This window comes from Triturus cristatus, chromosome 6 (genome assembly GCF_964204655.1).
Source record: "Triturus cristatus chromosome 6, aTriCri1.1, whole genome shotgun sequence".
NCBI classification, from domain to species: Eukaryota; Metazoa; Chordata; class Amphibia; order Caudata; family Salamandridae; genus Triturus; species Triturus cristatus.
Genome location: NC_140589.1, coordinates 1,120,787,907 through 1,120,806,290, shown reverse-complemented (window position 1 = coordinate 1,120,806,290; position 18,384 = coordinate 1,120,787,907). Strand labels below are relative to the sequence as shown.

The 18,384-nt window shown below is 48.7% G+C and overlaps 1 protein-coding gene and 1 long non-coding RNA gene across 9 annotated transcripts in view; one reads left to right on the top strand and one right to left on the bottom strand.

Moving 5' to 3' along the window:
- Positions 1-18,384, bottom strand: part of SPAST (spastin) — a 675,354-nt gene that overhangs the window by 552,816 nt on the left and 104,154 nt on the right. The gene's annotated exons all lie outside the window — the stretch shown is intronic.
- Positions 4,274-4,763, top strand: LOC146821057 (uncharacterized). The gene is made up of 3 exons (XR_014963088.1): positions 4,274-4,302; positions 4,426-4,486; positions 4,571-4,763. It is a non-coding gene; the product is annotated as an uncharacterized LOC146821057 (long non-coding RNA).

Below are 18,384 nucleotides of genomic sequence, written 5' to 3'. Positions count from 1 at the left end.
TAATGTACGCTGTTCTTCTTTCGGTAAGGCAGCACGTACTATGTAGTTAGCTACACTTTTCTCCTTTTTGAACGCAAACATCGGGGGTCTCAAAAAATCCTCATGGAGGTCCTTGATTAAATGCCAATTTCCCAGGATGAGTTTGCGGAGTTGGTGGCTGTTAGGGCAAAATGTTGTCACACAGACCGATCTGTCAACCTTTTTCCTAATTCTTTGCTCCAGCAATGTCTCTCTTGGTGTCCACCAAGCTCTCTTCAAAGAATGTTTAATTAATTTCTTTGGATATCCCCTCTCAAGGAGGCGGTCTCTTAATTTGTTTGCATGCCTGAAATATTCCTCTTTTTTGGTGCAGTTCCTGCGAATTCGCAAGAACTGACCATAGGGTAGATTTTGTCTCAGACTACGAGGATGGTTGCTCGTAAAATGAAGGGCCTTATTCCGATCTGTCTCTTTTCTAAAAAGTGTGGTCTCGAGCTCTCCATCCGAAGCCACTACCTTGACGTCCAGAAAAGTGATTGAATCATTTGACGAGACACTACTGAATTTGATGTCATTTGATCTTCCATTGAGCCAACAAATGAACTCGTCTAGTGATTGCTGTGTACCAGTCCAAATTAAGAAAATGTCGTCGATGTAACGCATATAGTTGGAAATATTAGCAGCGAACGGGTTGTTATTATGTATGAAATTATTTTCATATAAACCCATGAATAAAACTGCCAACTCAGGTGCGAAAGGACAACCCATGGCCACGCCTCGTATTTGGTAAAAAAACTCTGAGTCAAAAGAAAAGTAATTTTTAGATAGTGCAAACTTAGCCAGAGACAGGAGAAATTCCGTGGGAACTTGTACTGGTCGTTCTCTTAAATTTAAAAACCACTCTAAGGCCTCCAAAGCTTGATCTTGTGGGATTTGGGTGTAGAGTGACACCACATCCATTGTAACCATCAATTGTGTGCTTTTGTTGAAATGCACGGATGTGATTCTATTCAGGAATGCAGTGGTGTCTTTCAAATGTGCCGGAACCTGCTTGATGAATGGTTTCAGAAAAAAGTCGATATATTGGGCCACTGGCTCAATAAGTGATTCACACCCAGAAACTATGGGTCGTCCTGGGGGGTCCAATTCATTTTTGTGGAGTTTGGGTAAGGCATAGAAGACCGGAATCCTCGGGTTCATATTTTTCAGGAACAGGCGTTCTTTAGGTCCCACGAAACCTTGTGAAAAGCCTTCCTCTATGATATGAAATAGTTGGTCTTGTAGTTCTTTAGTTGGGTCTTTTGTGATTTTCCGGTAGCAGGTCACGTCTCCCAATTGGCGGAGTACTTCGTTCTTATATTTATTGACATCCCAAAGGACCACTGCCCCACCTTTGTCCGCCTGCTTAACTACAATAGATCTATCATTTTGCAGGTCGATAAGGGCATCTTTTTCCTTTTTGGCTAAGTTAAACCTCACAAAGCTTTTTTTGCTTTCCATTGCCTGTATTCCTGATAAGATGGTTCTTTCAAAAGTAGCGATTTCCTTGGGGACCTTGGGTCCTGTTGGACAAAAAGTCGATTTCCTCTTTAGTCCAGTGACTTCTGCCGTTACAACCTCGGTTGTTTCAGAAAAAAACGTTTTCAAACGGATTTTGCGACAGAACTCCATGGTTTCAAGCTTCATCTTGATGAAGTCTGTAGATCTAGAAGGAACAAAGGTAAGTCCTTTTTGGAGAATGGAAATTTCCGCTGCTGTGAGTATTTTGTCAGACAAATTATAAATTGGTGATGAAGTTAACTCCTGTAGTATTGGCGTCGTGTCCTCATTTCCCATGGTTGGGAATATCGCAACCGTCCTCTGCCTTGTCGTTGGCCTCGGCCTAAAAAACGTGCCTCCTGATTGGATGTTTGTGGGTCCTGATTTTGTTGGTTACCCCTTTGGTTCTGATTGGCCCTAGTCGTTGTATCTGTAGTCTCACTAGAAGATGATGACGATTCAGAAAAGTTAATGAATCTCTTCCGGGATCTCCCCTGATAGTTTTGGAGATAATTTCTAGAATCGTTGGTAGAATAGAAATCCTTGTTCAGGTAGGGATAAGTCGATTCCAACGAAAAATTCTTTTTATCCTGCTCGAATTTGTTACTTTTTTGGATAACCGTGTAATCTTTAAACTCGAGAATTTCTTTCTCCACTTTTTCCAATAAGGCCTTCGCATCCGTGAGGTTAGGATTGTTTTTGATCTCACTTTCAAGGTCCGCAATCTCCTGTAGTTGTATCAATGAAAGTCTGTGGGCTGTCTCCACCGTGAGGACCATAAGGTCCCTGCTGCATTTGGTCTCTATGCAACTGTAACCTTTCTTGTAGATTGGGTCGTCTACAAAAACTACTGGAATGTTACGTATCTGAAGCCCTGATGGAATGGTGCCTTCCTTTAAGTGCTGTAGTAAGAAATGCCCGTGAAGGTCCGTGCGTATTTGTTTTTTACGTAATCTGGTGAGTTTATCCGACTCGTTCTGTGTTTTTGCTGTAACACTCAAGGTGGCCGATGCAAAGACCGGCGGTGCTCGTATCAAATTCTGAATGTGTTCTTCGCTGTAAGCGAAGGCATCATTCTCTGCCATCACAGATGACAAACAGGGGATGACTAAGACTCAGACAACACAAGACAAACTAAACATTTAACAAGAACTTGACCATACTAAAAATTACCACTGCAGCAAAACCAATTCAAACAACAATGACCCTAAAGTGCCCTAAAGGGTGGTGGCTATTTGGCCACTAAACTGAACCTCGCGGGCAGCTGCCCGCTCCTAAAGCTAGAAAACAACACCGGGTTGTGGCTCAAAAAACTCAGCTGAACTGAGCCAAAAATGCAAAGAAACAGAACAAACAGTTCAAGCTGAGAAATACTCAACACAATACTTTGATAACTCCTAAAAAGAAATGAAACTGAAAAGGAGGGTTTTATGAATTTCCTTATTATTTGACGGAAATGATTTGAATTTATTTCATATTTCAAAAAATAATTTTGCGCAGAGACATTTCTTTTGTTGCGCTAAGGTCTTATATACAAAATTTTACAAGACATATATTACAATGACATATAACTGATAATCCCCTGGAAACAAATAGAAAATATATGCAAACATTCATCAAACACTCATGGCCATTATACTCATGCATACACGGCAAACATACAAAAACTGTAAAGTACTAGGTCCTTGTGGCGACCTTTCTTCCCTGGTACAATTAATTACATCTCAATTTAAATGTCCAAAAACATTTCATTATTGCATTGCCCAAAATGAATATAACAAATTGCTTTGAACTTCACATGGAAATAGAATTTTTTGAAAGCGGTGCGACACAAGGAAAATGAGAACTGGTCGACGCGTTTCGAACCCCAGAATTATGGGTTCTCCTCAGGACCAACCAATTTCTGCAATGAACAATAAAAAGGTTTTAGGATGTGATATTGTACTCAGAGTAACTACGAAGCACCAACAGGGCTTTGCAAACCCACCTTAGAACGTGGAAATCTATCTGCCTGAAATGGATGGGAATCGTTTCCAATGCAGAGGGACCTAAACATAAAAACACCAAAACCAACTATATTAAAATTTCAACTTTTCTACCAAAGGCTAAACAAATAGCTTTGGGGAAGCCTTCCCCGTAGTTTAGGTGCGTAGCAAAGGAATTGTGCTATATTTAGTATAGACACAACTATATAGGAAGAATTTTCAGCCACTTGTCTTTATCTTTAGTATTCAAATTCGAAACACTGTTCTTCAGGTTCACGAAATCCTAGCCACATTTTCAAAATAACACACCCGTAGGATCGCCGAGCATAAAACTACATGTACCAGTAAGCTTTGCGCTTCTGGTAGTCCTAATGAGAGCTATACGTCACTAGTACCCACAAGGCTGTGTGTATCCTCACTCGTGGGTTGACAAGGTTGTGGACGGATGAAAATGTACTCCCGGTAAGCTTGCAGGGAAACAAGGATTAGTTATGTCTAGGGAACAGGAGCTCTGAGATATCAGGTCGTTTGATTACTTACACAGCTCGTTTCGTTTTTTCAGATTCCGGCGCGGGAAAAGCATCTTGAAGTTGACTGTGAAATTTATCTAAGTAAGTTCTAGATTTCACACAGCTGGTTGCGGTCTAGATTTTCGAATGTGTATGTTAACGGTCGTGTAGAGTTGTAAAAGAGACGACGATAGTTAACGGAATTCATTTCGACCGTTCTTTCCCCCCCTTTAGATACACAAGTATTCAATCATTGGCAGCCGGAAAAGAGGACACGTTCTCTTTCTCCAGTAAGTCGAGCAAACATTTCCTACCTTTGTCCAAAGTCTGCTGTTTGTCATGTGCTATTTGTTTAGCCTTTGGTAGAAAAGTTGAAATTTTAATATAGTTGGTTTTGGTGTTTTTATGTTTAGGTCCCTCTGCATTGGAAACGATTCCCATCCATTTCAGGCAGATAGATTTCCACGTTCTAAGGTGGGTTTGCAAAGCCCTGTTGGTGCTTCGTAGTTACTCTGAGTACAATATCACATCCTAAAACCTTTTTATTGTTCATTGCAGAAATTGGTTGGTCCTGAGGAGAACCCATAATTCTGGGGTTCGAAACGCGTCGACCAGTTCTCATTTTCCTTGTGTCGCACCGCTTTCAAAAAATTCTATTTCCATGTGAAGTTCAAAGCAATTTGTTATATTCATTTTGGGCAATGCAATAATGAAATGTTTTTGGACATTTAAATTGAGATGTAATTAATTGTACCAGGGAAGAAAGGTCGCCACAAGGACCTAGTACTTTACAGTTTTTGTATGTTTGCCGTGTATGCATGAGTATAATGGCCATGAGTGTTTGATGAATGTTTGCATATATTTTCTATTTGTTTCCAGGGGATTATCAGTTATATGTCATTGTAATATATGTCTTGTAAAATTTTGTATATAAGACCTTAGCGCAACAAAAGAAATGTCTCTGCGCAAAATTATTTTTTGAAATATGAAATAAATTCAAATCATTTCCGTCAAATAATAAGGAAATTCATAAAACCCTCCTTTTCAGTTTCATTTCTTTTTAGGAGTTATCAAAGTATTGTGTTGAGTATTTCTCAGCTTGAACTGTTTGTTCTGTTTCTTTGGAGTGAAGTAAGGAGCACACCCTCAACCAGGCTGAGGGGGATTAGGATCAGACATGGCATCAGATCCCCATCTGGCGATATCTGGACCAGTGTGAATAAAAAATGGACCGGCAAAGTTTTGGAGCCTGAAGGGAAGTCAGCACCAGTGTCAGTGCAGAACCGAAGATGGGTTATAGGGGCTCAGACAACACAGAGGCCTTATCTGCCAGCAGAAGTCCAACTGGAGGCCACTGCACATGTTTAGGGCCTGAAGGCGTGCCAGAGGGAGCCATAAACCTGCAATAAGTATGCAACATAGCCTCCTTAAAGGCCTCGATATGCTACAGCATTGCAGATGGGTGGGGAACTCTGGTGTCATCTGAATCAACTGCAGAATTTGCTCCTTGACTGGGAGCAAGATAGATTTGCACGATCCTCTCATTCTATTTAGATACAGAGTAGCGGGATGGGGTAGAGTCAGACTTTGCCTTCTTTGGTAAGTTGAAGTCCAAACAGAAGAGGAAACCGGACGACTTCAACCGTGAAAAAGACTGGTTATGGGACTGGCCTAGAGAGCGGGAGCAGGTCCGCGACCTCGACTTGGAACTGAAGTGGGACTTATGCAAGGTTGGTGACTTCTTCCTATGTTTCGCAATGTACAGGTTCACTTCAGTCTGGAATCACCTTTGGGTGCACGTGGCCCCAATCATTGCACTACTTCGAGTAGGGACATAAGCATAAATACCAAAGGCATACCTTATGCGGGTCTGTTACTGGCATCTATTTTCTGCAGTCATGGCATCATTTGAACATAGTAGTTTTAGGTGGGGAATTTTTTTTTCTTGCACCTTGGATTTCGATTTGAAATTGCCAAATATAAGATTATGTTATGTCTATTTGTATAGCTCACTAATTGCTCCTGAGAATGGGGCGTGGCCAAGCCAGCCACAATGGCAGTCATGCAGTGCTGAGGCTCCGTGACCGGGCGCCAATTCATAGCGTCTCGGAGCGTCGCAACGGGTGCTTGACGACCCAGGGACCAGCGGAAGGCACCTGCAAGGCAGAGCAGTCCCGATGGGCGCCCGAACGCGTCAGGAGCAGTAGTGCCGAGGCTTCTCCCGGACAGAGAAGCTAGTGCCGCAGCCCGCGACTCAAGATGGCGCCGGGGCTTCCCTGCTAGATAAAGAGGACGGAGAGGGGCAGGACGCTGGGGATGCCGGCGCACTGTGCTCTCCTCACACGGCGGGCCGGACGCGGGAAGCCAACGGCAACTCCGAGGATTTCGGAACGGAGCGCTCTGGGGCAGTGGATCATCGCCGCCACACACAGATCCGCCATCTTGGCTACCGAGAGCCCGCAGTGAGCCGGGATTGGACGTTGGCGTCGCCGCCGGGGACCCCAGGTACCCCCCATACCTGACTCCTGGGGAAGTGGAGAGGGGGTGCTGGGATCCAGCGGGAGCGGCGCGACCCAGTGATTTCCTGGCCCTCTCACGCGCTGCCTGCCTGACCTCAACATGGCCGCGACAAGGACACTGGCAACTCTCCTGCACCACTGGTGAGGCCTTTGCCTCAGTGACTGTCACAGCAGCGGCCCTCTCGCCGGGGGGGGGGGGGGGGGGGGGGGGGACGGATGTGGTGTGCTCCCGGACGGCCCGTCCGCCATCTTCCCAACGCGGACCACCTGAGAGCCCCCTGGGGCCCCAAAAGACCCTAGAGATCGGGGGGGACCGGCGCGACGAGCCGCACCAGCGCAAGGCGGCGACGAGCCCAGCTCCCGCCGGGGGGCGCCCCGGTCGCCGGGCGCTGTCCAAGCTTCCCCCGCCGCAGGCCTCACCGGCTACTCTCTGGGGTGCTGCGGGGATTTCGCCTCTGTTGTGGGCCTCTGGACGGGACTTGGTTGAGGCGGATACTGCAGGGATCGCCCGGGAGTCCGGTGGAGGGTGCTGCCAAATCTCGTGGACGCCGAACGTGATCTCCCACCCAAACCATCGGAGACAGGCGAGCTACCCGTATAGGTGGTAGGCAATTGGGGGCGTTGTGCAGGGGGTTGCTGCGATCTACCACCGGGGGCCCCGGCACCCTATCAGTGGAGGGAGCCCCAGGATACCGGCTCGAGCTGCCGCTCCCCGGCACCGCTCTTACGTGGTCCCTTATTACCGTGCCCTTCCTCCTCCCACGGACCCCTGGCACCGCAACAAGCTCTCGAGGCCTGATCAGCGACACCGGCCTTTTACGCCCCAGGTGGAGACAGGATGGGGAAATCAAGGCCCGCGCCACACCAGGCGGTCCCGGAGACAGCCCCGGAGAACATGCCAAAAACCTCGACCTGGTCTCCCAGCACGGCGTCCTCCACGGACCTCTCAATTTCGGACAAGCTGGACAAGGTCCTGGCCGCCATTGAACTATCCCGTCTGTCCATGGAGGAACGGCTTGGTACCCTAGCGACGGATGTCAACCTTCTCCGCGATGACCACCGGAAACTGGCTGACCGGGTGCACACGGAGGAACGGACGATGGCGGAAATACAACCAAAGCTGAAAGAACATCAGATGACACTCCAGGGGGTCCTCACCCGTCTGACCGCGGTGGAGGAGCGCGCTACCGACTTGGAAGGTCGCTCGAGACGCTGTAATATCAGAGTGCTGGGGCTTCCGGAGGGCATCGAGGGAGGAACTCCCATAGAATACATGGACACATGGCTGAAATCCTTTACCCCGCCCTGGAACCGGACGGCGTTCTTTTCCATCGAGCGGGCTCACCGAGTGCCGGCCCAGAGGCCCCCGCCCGGCGCGGCGCCCCGGCCACTTCTGGCGAAGTTCCTCCACTTCCGGGATCGGGATGCGGTGCTCCGGGCGGCGAGATTGGCAGCGCCACTACGGGTGGAAAACCACCAAATAATGATCTTTCCGGACTATGCCCGTGAAGAACAACAGCAGAGATCCTCCTTCCTGGACGTAAAGCGGAGACTGCGAGACAATAAGATTTAATACGCCTTGCTGTTCCCCGCCCGACTCAAGATCATCCACAACGGGTCCTCCCTCTTTTTCACAACCGTGGAAGCTGCACAGGACTGGGCAGATCAGCACTGTTCACGGGCACCCAACTCTCATCCTCAAAGGGGCTCGCCTGTCAAGACCTTCCGCTCCCGGAAACGCCCCAAGGAGCTTCACCACATCGATTCCAGGCCTACAAGCAGCTCTCACGATTCCACCGACCTCGAGCAGATTATGCGTGAAAGACGCGGGGCTCTGCAAGCAGCAATTGATCTGCGCTCTACACCGCCCTCGGAACTCATAGATCGACCCCCGCACCTGTTCTCGTCAGAAGGCGAAAATGACAGCGATGGCACCTTCTCGGGGATGGACCTGGCGGTGCTCCCCCATGCTACCCCGCAAACTGCAGATGGGCTGCTGGACAGACTGACCTCTCCTGTCTTGCCCTGAGGCAACTCAGGCATACGGACTGCCGCACTGTATCCTTGCATGTATGTCTGTCTGATGCTCATGATCTCAAACACAGAGACGGACACCCTGCACGCGACGCACATTGCTCCTTCTACATGCCCACTCAACGGGTGGCTTCGCGCATGCATACCGTCACCCCCCTTCATATAGAGCAGTTATCCCTCCTCGTGTTACGGGAGGAAGTTTGGACGCACCGTTTCCTAAACGATGAATCCTCTGTATTGGGACAGTTTCCCGCACCCCCACATGTTATCAGTACCCCAGTTCACACCTGTTCCACCCTGCCATGGGGCTTCATGTTACAGACTCTCTGCTCGGACGGGCTTCCCACCTGCCTACTCCCCACAGGCGCGGCGCTTCCCTAGGAGACTACGAAACAATTCACCTGGCAGGCGCCTCACCCGGCCCGCACACAGACGTAAATACCCATGGCGCAGCTGACGAACACCGCAGACATAAACATACTCACGCTCAACACACGCGGTCTACACACCCCACGTAAGCGCTATGCGATATACGCCTAAGCAAAGCGACAGAAGGCATCCATTATCTGTCTACAGGAAACCCACCTTAACTCGACTGAAGTGGGCAAACTGCGAGTAAAATGGCGCGGACTTATCTGCACCACGACCTACTCCTCGTTCACCCGAGGGGCACTGATATGGATTCGCCCAGGGACCCCATTCCGGGAACTTAGACGGGTGGTGGACACTGAAGGCAGATTCGCCTTACTGGAGGGACTTTTGGATGGCAGGGCTATCCTCTTGGGAAGTATATATGCCCCGAACGTAGATCAGGATAAATTCTGGGACCGACTTACAGACTCCCTTGCCCAATTCACCCATGTACCCTGGATCTTAGGTGGGGACTATAACTGTATCCTGGACCCGAGACTGGACCGCTCACACCCCCCACTCCCCCACCCACAGATAAATCGAATGCTTTAAAACATGGGTGGCGCACTGGTCGCTCACGGACGCATGGAGACTACACCACCCTCAGGCCCGCATCTACTCTTTCCACTTCATCCCACACAACCTACGAGTTCGGCTCGACCGCTTTCTATGCTCCGCAACGCTTCTCCCGCAAGTATGCCACTCGGACTATCTTGGCAGAGTCGTTTCCGATCACGATGCACACCTTCTAGGCCTCCAATGGAGACCCCCACACCCCCCTGTCCCCACATGGCGACTCTCACAGGAATGCCTCACAGACCAGGTCTTCACACACGAACACCAACAAAGCATTTCAGACTACTTTACTCATAACACGGGGACTACATCGTCGGCCCTGGTCGAGTGGGACGGCTTCAAGGTGGTAGCCCGTGGGGAATGTATTAAACAGCGGGTCGGAATGAGACACACATTAGAACAAGCCCTAAAGGTGGCGTAACAGCGACTGGCCACGGCTACCAAAGCCGCAGACCAGCCGGTAGCGACGGCGACCCAAGTCGCCCAAGCCAAATCGGCATACCAAACGGCGTGCATAGATCTAAGACGTCACAACTTCCGGACTTACGCTACCCGCATGCACCAGGACCGCGATAAAACGGGCACACTCCTGGCATGGCTTGCCAAACAAGACACTGAGGTGCGGCCCATCACTGCAATTATAAATCCCCAAGGCTCCCTGGTGCAATCCCAAGACGAGATCCTTCAGGCATTTTACCAACACTACTCAACGGTCTACACTGCCCCCTCATCTCTCGATCCGGGGGCCGTCGACCTTTTCCTGGACCCTTTGCCTCTCCCCCAGATCTCTACTGAGGACAAGACTGGGCTGGACGCGAAGATGCAAGCCACGGAGATCACCAGCGCTGTAAGGGCCTTGGCCCGTGGCAAGGCCCAAGGCCCGGATGGGTTTCCGCTCGAATACTACTCCACCTTCGCCTCTCTGTTGACTCCCCGCTTCCTCGCGGTGCTGGACTCGGCACTCAGGATCGGTGAACTACCCGGCTCCATGAGAGCGTCGGTGATAGTGACGTTTACGAAACCCGACCGGGACCCCCAACTCCTCGCCTCTTATCGCCCCATCACACTATTAACAGCCGACTGTAAAATCCTGGGGAAAATCTTAGCGGATAGATACTCACAAATTATACGCTCGTTGGTACATCCGGACCAATGTGGTTTTGTCCCGGGGAGGAATACTTCTCACAATATCCGGCGCCTCTTTCACATCCAGGATCAGTTAGGCGGTCGATTCCCTCGGGCGGCGTGTCTAATTTTGGACCTCGAGAAGGCGTTCGATACCCTCACATGGCAGTTCCTTTTTGCCGTCCTCGGACGGACGGGACTGGGTCCCACGCTTATAGCCTACACGCGCCTGTTATATACTAACCTTACATCTCGGGTTCTTCTCGGTCGCTACATCTCCCCGGAATTTGCAATACATCGGGGCACACGACAAGGATGCCCCCTCTCGCCCTTATTATTTGCGCTCGCGGTGGAACCCTTGGCTATCCGACTCCGTAGGGACGGGCAAGACTGGGGCATTCCACTAGCGGGCGTCACGCACTGCGTGTCCATGTATGCCGACGACCTCCTCATATACATACGAGACGTGACAGCGGATCTCACCATATTAGAGACCGCCCTAGCGGAATTCACGGAGGCCTCGAGCTTGAAAGTGAATTGGGACAAATCGATGGTGTACCCCCTCCATCCAGGCGTCTCTCCCCAGGATGTACGGATCGGTGGCCGGAAACTACACTGGGCGGCAGAAGGTCCCCGATACCTCAGTATTAGGTTATACCATTCCCCAGCTGACATCTACGAGGGTAACCACCGCAGGGCACTCGCAGGGATACGATCCTCCATCGGGTTCTGGCGGAGCCTCCCATTGGCCCCGATAGGCCGGGTCGCCCTAGCAAAGATGATCCTGGTCACGCGGCTTTTATACCATTTCACCAACCTCCCAGTAATCCCGCCCGCTCCTTCTTCAAGGACTTGGACATGCTCCTCAGATCTCTTATATGGGGTAAGGGACGGCACAGGATCGCGCTAGCCAAACGGAAATTACTCACGACACAGGGGGGGCTTGGTGCACCATCATTCGTAGCCTACTTCCTGGCATCGCAGCTCCAGTGGCTCTCCTATTGGACGGCAGACAGATGCACACTCGAAACATGTATTGCCACGGGTCGCATACCCATACCGGAGTTACACCGCCTACTCATGCCGGGGTCTCGCCCCACGCGGACATACCCCCTGCAGGTAGACATAGCCCGGAAGTGCGTACAGCGTATACACCGCATGGCGCCAGATCGCCCTCCATACACACCATTACTACCGCTGGTCGGCTGGCCCAGACACGGAGGGTTCTTCACCTCCGCCATGCTGCGGGAATGGACGGCAAGGGACATTACCGAGGCAGAAGTACTGTTCGAAGAAGGACGGCTTCGGTCGTACCAGCAACTCATGGTCGAGTATGACCTACCCCCAGGCCAATTCTTGCGTCATCGCCAACTTCTCAGCCACTACCGGCCATACTCCGACCTCACCTTGGGGGAACCCCCCACACACCCGGTTCTCCACACAATATTACGAATGGGACCGGGGCGCCACCACACCACATGGTTATATAAGTCAATCAGGGAACTGACACCCCCGCTATTGGGACCCCTACGGACCCTCTGGGAGGAGGAAGCAGGGCGACCTTTCCACAATAGTGAATGGGAAAGAGCGATAGAATTCCCCAAAAAAGTATCCAGGAACGCCCGGTTCAAGAACATACAGTTTCACATCCTGCACAGGGCCTACTTAACGCCAGCACGCCTTCAACGCTTTTACCCCGACACGACCTTCCTCTGCCCTCGTTGCCCAGCGGGGGACGCAGACTTTCACCACATGTTCTGGACGTGTCCGGGCATTCAGACCTACTGGTCATCTATCCACTCGACACTCAGGGAGCTTACCGGGTTGACCCACCTGACCACCTGGGAGGGCTGCGCATTGGGCATACTCGGACGGAGGAAACGACACAAAATACCAATTCGCTTTGTATCCCTGGCCCACTTGCTGGCCAAACGCTGTATAGCCATGCACTGGCGTGCCTCATCAGGCCCCCCACTAGCAGCATGGGTGGGGGCGGTTCTTAAATGGGCGGCTGCTGAGGAGGAGGTAATCCGCGCGGAAGAAGCCAAAGGTATCCGCAAAGTCCCAATTTCCCTAGAATGGGCGCTTCTATTGTACCAATTCAGACAATCCCAGACCCCGGAAGACACAGTCACTGCCATCCAGACCCCCAACACGGTACAGCCCTCCGCTATGCAGGCTCCCGAGACAATGGATCCTCCACCACGACTCCCTGTGCCACCTCCGGACCAGCCGGGTCGGTCTTCGTCCTTCTCTCACACTCAACGGCCCCCCACATTAATCCACACACCCGCCTCCCCCTAGGCGAGCAGTAGCTGCACTGTCGAGTAGGCAATAATGGACCCATCGCGTACGCCCACCCAAACACTACAAACCCCATGGCACATCCCAGTTCAATTTCCCCCCAGTTTCTCTTACTGGCAATGCTCTGCTACAACACAGACCACATCCTCACTGAACAAGATATTGATGAACTCCCTATTTTGATAAAGGTCCACTCTGCTACTTATGAACCACATTTACCTATGCGACACACGTTGTATGTACGTTTACATCTTAAAATGCCAATAAAAAGAATTTTCAAAAAGATAAATAAATAAATTGCTCCTGAGAATATTCAGGCGCTAGAGCAGGTGTTTAGGCATGTGGATCCTGTAGAGTTATTCAAAGAATCGGGTCTTCAGCTTCTTGCGGAACTATAGTAGCGAGGAGGAGGCTCTGAAGTGTTGTAGGAGGGCTTTCCATGTTTTGGTCGCAATGATGGAGAACATACAACCTTCTGCTCTGCTTTTGTGAAAGCAGGGGTGTCCGCGAGTGAGGCAGAGTATGGATGTCTGGCAGGCTTTCTGAACGCATATGCGGCCCATTTAAACCCCTTAATAGATCTAAACCGTAACACCCCACATGATGGCAATGCCTAACAAACTGAAAACGAATATTTCAGAACAGTAGTCAATGATATGTATATATTTTTTAAAACACACTTAGTGACACCCCCAATATACCAATTTGAACATAATTTTAAATATGACAGGACGGCTAAGTGAGTCGAAAATTCAAAGCAGACAAATGTGATGTTCAGAGTTCAAAACCCAGTAAAGGACACTCGGTCTTCCATGCGAGGTCGATAAACTATCATAAATTGTGTAATAGTAACTCCTGCCTGTGCCAAAAAAAGGGATTACAACTGAAGTTCAAATTTTACACACCTGGGCTTGTATTATGTAAAAAGCACAATGCTTGCGGCACAGCACACCTTTAATCAGGCATGCCAGGAACAAACAGGGACAGTAAACCCTATTACAAGTAATGCGCGGTCATAAACTTGCTCTGCCCTGAGGGCAGTGCATTAGTGAAATACAGAGCAGCTGTTTGAATCAGCCGCTCAATCATTCTCTGGAGAAGAGGCACCTGCCTGCACTTTAAAGAGGGGACAGAGATCCCCATTGCAGGCAGGTGCAGTGAGTGACTGCAAGGACTTCACCCACCTACGGGGGGGGGGGGCATGGTACCACCTTCCCATTCCCTTGCAGGGGTCAGATGCACAGACTGTGCACTACTTTTTTGTGGCGCACAATCAGTGCGTCTCCTGGTGGCATCTTTGCCTCTACATCAATAGGGCATAGGCAAAGTGTTTCCCTCCTTAGCATGGGCCACACTCCAATGCCAATAAGAGAACACCCCTTGAAGATGGCACCAGCGCTCTGTGTACACCAGCTCTATCTGTATTACAGAAGACAGCACACAAAAGCCTGCGACTTCTTCTGTAATTCTAAAGTGCCCCAGGGATGGAAAAAATGGACGCACATGTTCTTTGCCACTACGGGGCATTGTTTGTGATATGGTCCCTGGGGTTTTAGAATTGGGAGGTGGATCCCTAGGATACGCCTGGAGGGCAAATAGCACCCGTGCATGGTTTGTGAACCTCAAATGGGAGACTAACATGCTCTTAAGGTATTAGTCTCCATTCTGATATACTAAAGTAGAACCTCATGCTATTGATGTTTACTAGGGGCCATGTTGCAATTGGGTTATTTCTGAGTGCAAAACTACAAGTCCGAAACTTAAGCAGCAGTTCCATTAACATGGACGGTCAACCAACATTTCAGATAAATGTTTTAGGCGATTGGACCGTTTGGGTAATTTTTTCACCACAAAACTACAAATCTGAACGCAAGCGGCAGTGTTTTGAACGCAAGCGACTGAAAAACAACTCCAAATTACATTTTCGAGTAGGTGTTTACCAGAATGGACTGCTCAGTCAATATGAGTGAAAGATGTATTAGTGAAAATATGCAGAATTTCGTGAATTTTTGAGTAATTAGGCTACAACAAATTACACAAGTTTCACATACCCCTATTACTAACCTGCTAAGATAACTGGGTTAATATGTCGGTGCGACCTGCCCCGTCACAGGTTTAAATCCGAGCAGGATAAAGCTATAGCAGCAAGTTAAGCATTACCAAGATCTATTATACGCAGCACTGAGAAGCCACAACTCTGAGACAGTCAGCACTGCAAGAAAAAACAATATATACGTTTTCATCCTGAAATAGTTGCTGTTGAAGATGCGAAACTAGGTCAGGTTTATGTTGCAGTACCAAAACAATGAAAGCACGTATTCTAAACTGATTCAAGTCCGCTAGTCCTGCAAATCTTTTGTAGACTGAATTTTATGCTCGGAAAGAATAAAAGCCTTCTGCGAAGAGACTGTGGTAATGTTGCCACCTGAAACTATCACACCTCTTAAGACTAGTTTTTTCTCAACACGCTTTAGCAGCGAGAACATTTATGAAATCACTGGACAATCTGAAATAACCGAAACAAATGACCAACAAATTTAAACTCACCCAGGTAAATCGCCAAGTAATCCCATTAACTTGTAGCTTGCTCTTAAATGTACTTTTTTTTTTTTACGAAACCAGACATAAGGAAGTGGTTAGGGTATTGTTAATTGGCTGTAAAAATCTTGCAGCTCAAGGGAGAACAGTTCAATTGTAAAAGATAAATAACTTTGTGGTCCTCAACTAACATTTCCGCAAAAATGAATGAAACTAAGAACCGTTAATAGCAGAATTACAAAATGTTCAATGTGGTGCACATGTGGTCACGCCAGGACCCCAGGTCATGCCCTCCAAACTATCGCTTAAGGTGCTGAACCGAGATAAACAGTGAGCCCACGCTGGCTCAAGAGTAGCGTTTTTATGGAAATGGAATACCACGAGTGCTGTCACATTCTGAACGTACTGCTGAATATTATGGATTAGGCGTACACATTATGTATTACTGCTGAATTTGTAAAATAGGCCATATCAATGCACCTTGAATGATACAAACCTCAATAGTCTTACTTTAGACCAGACTGAAATGCACAGAGAAACGCATTAATCGTCTACACATTCTATATAATTTCATGCCATTTCCATATACTTGATCAACAAAGAGAGGGACACAAGGGCTTTTTAGAAAGGTCCAGCATACATGCCCAAGCCTATAGTGGAGAAAAGAGTGTATGCAGTTCCTTAGGTGAGTCAAGAGAAGTAAGGAGAGATACACTATATAACGTTGTCACCAAGAGGCTTCCAATGGTCCGCCAGAGGAGAAATCCTCTTTTTGGAACTAGGGCCCTCACACACTCAGCCACTAGGTGTCATGCTTCATCCTATGGGCCTGCTCCTCGTGTCATGTCATGACAGTAGGAGAAACTCATTTAAGAAAATAATGCTTACAGACTAAATATGACATGCAGGGGCAGATCTGCGACCGTTTTTGCAGTCGCAAACAGGAATTTGGCCCATTTGCGATCGCAAAATTGGGACTGTCCCATGCACAAACTATATTTTGTGAGTCGGTAACCTATTACCGACTTGCAAAATATGTTTTTTGACTCGCTATTAGGAAGGGGCATGCCAAGGGCGTCCCTTCCTAATAGCAAGTCTCACAGCAATGTATGCTTGTTTTGCGGCCGCATTTGCTGTGGCAAAACACTCGCAGTTTACTATCTACTAAGTAGGTGGTAAGCCACTTACAAACGGGAAGGGGTCCCCAGGGGACCCCTTCCCTATTGTGAATGGGTGCAAAAATATTTTTTAAGAGCAGGCAATGGTCCCAGGGACCACTGCCTGCCCTTAAAAAATTAAACTGAAAAGTTTAATTTTTCTTTTTTAAATGCATCCCGTTTTCCTTTAAGGTCACAGACAAGGTGGTCTGCTGACCCCAGCAGGCCACCATCCCTGTGAGTGCTAGCCATTCCCAATGGGGTAGCAAATTGTCCTTGCCTCATGAATATTGATGAGGCATGCAATTTGCGACCCTATTGGGAATCGCAAACGATGTCTGAGACACTGTAGTACCTTCACTTTAGAGAGTCGCAATTCGGCGCAATTTGCGACTCGCTAACGTGAATAGTCGTACATCTGGCTGACAGTGTAACAGAAGTAAAAGGACCAATCCTCATGGGAGGTTACAAATAAAGACAAGGTGGTACTAAGGAGGGACTAACAAGCCTATTAACGAATCAGAAGCCAGCATTTACAAAGGACAATGACACAAGACAATGAAAAATATGGGCGGAGCTTCAACGCCATACTCGAATACAGCATGCCTTGCAGAGCAGGGCATGAGCTGCCCAGGCTTGGCCTAAAAAAGCATTTACAAATGTAAGAGATTAGATTCTCAGTCTTTAGATTTACTGGCAAATCTATTTTTACACTGTCATGCCATCACAGTCGTCCAAATGGATTTATTCAGATTGGGAGATTTCCTGCACAAAAAAGCTAAATTTTTCTAATTTTCGCAGGAAAAAGCACCATTCACTGAGGGTCACTCACTGGCTGCCTGGTGGATTTAGAAAGTGCAGCGTAACTCTAGGGTCGCCATAGTGTTACCTTCACTACTAGTCCTGGTGGCAGGCAGCTCCCACTGTCAATGGCAGCTGAGCCCACCCAATGGCAGTGCGAGTACATAGCCAGTCTCCTCCTACCGTGCAGATGCTGCCTCACGTGTCCAGAGTCGGATCAATCTGTGCCGAACTTAGTCACCTCCACAAGTGCACCCGCCCAGCACCTACCATGGCACGGCTCTCAGCATAGTGAACAGTCTCACACATCAGAGACAGACAGGACAGAGAAGAAGGAGCAGCATGAGTCATTAGCTACAGAAGCACTCTGATCAGGCACTGTTCACGGTGGCTCACAATACATTCTTGCCCCCGACCTGCTGCATCTTAAACTTCCCTCTTAGTTTACTGCCTGGCACTGGCAATTTGTAAATTTGGCTGCGCTCAAGCAAATCCCCAGCGACATTACTCTGCAGTGGGTGGGTGCGCGCACACACACAAACACCACCTTTTTGTCCACGATCCCTTGCCCCTGGAATCAGAAACGGAACGGACTCCACTTGTTTCGTGCAAGTAATTTTCTTTTATTTTAATCGTGCTCTGCATATATATATGCGCATGGCAAAACGAAGGAGAGCAAAAGAAACAACCAGTACACAGATGGAATCGAAACTAACTGCAAACCAAGTACCAGGCAGAACTATAGTACATTTAGCGAATGTTGATTTGAACAAGACGGAGCAGCAACTTCTGTCTCTTGGCCTATCTTACTGCCCGGAGAGCATGTTTAACTACGCATCTACAAGAATGGACATCTTCAAAAGTGTGCACAAGTTAAAGCTAAAGAAATTCCATCTTCTCCGAAAAA